The 709-nt window shown below is 38.9% G+C and overlaps 1 protein-coding gene across 3 annotated transcripts in view; it reads right to left on the reverse strand.

Annotated features, from left to right (window-relative positions):
* LOC119581970 overlaps positions 1-709 on the reverse strand; it is an 11,824-nt gene that overhangs the window by 7,982 nt on the left and 3,133 nt on the right. The window contains exon 2 of one of the 3 annotated variants that reach the window (XM_037930154.1): positions 293-391. The exons of the other annotated variants lie outside the window; for them this stretch is intronic. The gene's annotated coding sequence lies outside the window, so the exon portion shown is untranslated. The remainder of the gene's footprint in view (positions 1-292; positions 392-709) is intronic. 3 annotated transcript variants of the gene reach the window in all.

The raw sequence follows: 709 nt of genomic DNA on the forward strand, positions 1-709 counted from the left end.
CTATTATACGACCGTGGAGGCTATGCATTTCTTTATTTTATTTCTAGAAGGAGCTGTTTTGTGACCAGCATTATAATTTGTATACCAGTGAAAAAATCTGAACCATACAATGATCTACCGTTTTTTATTAGTTGGCCTTAAAAGTATGTTTTCTTTAATACAATTTTAGGGTAACCTAACACGATTTTAGGGGTAACCAAGAAAAAAAGCGCTAATAATCTTAATTTCCACACCGATAGTGACTATAGTATCTCCGGATTACAGGTTTAATAACGTAAAAAATGGCACCTACAAACTTTGTATCAGGCACTTGTCTACAAATACGATAAGAGCAAGGAGTCTTGGAGCAAGGTGTTCGGGCCACAGCCATCTTTCCGTCGAAGAAGGAACGCTGAAAGAAAATTTAAGTTTAATAAATTGTTTCCATAAAAAAACACCCAAAAACAAATTTGAAAATAAGGCAGTTCTTTACAGTACGGACGCACACGCCAGAGACTAACGGCCGTATAGTAAACATCCGAGCAGGGCGGGCTTTCGCTAGAAGCAGCTCCCCAGTACTTTTCCGTGTTATTAGTTTTGCGGGTGTTGCTCTCCCCGCGGGCCCCGCATAGTATTGGAACTAGGAGCACACCGTAGCAAGCCCAGCAAATTATAATTTTGGAATATATTCATTTGAACACGAGCGTTATATCAAAATTATCTCTAATTG

Source organism: Penaeus monodon, chromosome 15 (genome assembly GCF_015228065.2).
Source record: "Penaeus monodon isolate SGIC_2016 chromosome 15, NSTDA_Pmon_1, whole genome shotgun sequence".
Classification (NCBI taxonomy): Eukaryota; Metazoa; Arthropoda; class Malacostraca; order Decapoda; family Penaeidae; genus Penaeus; species Penaeus monodon.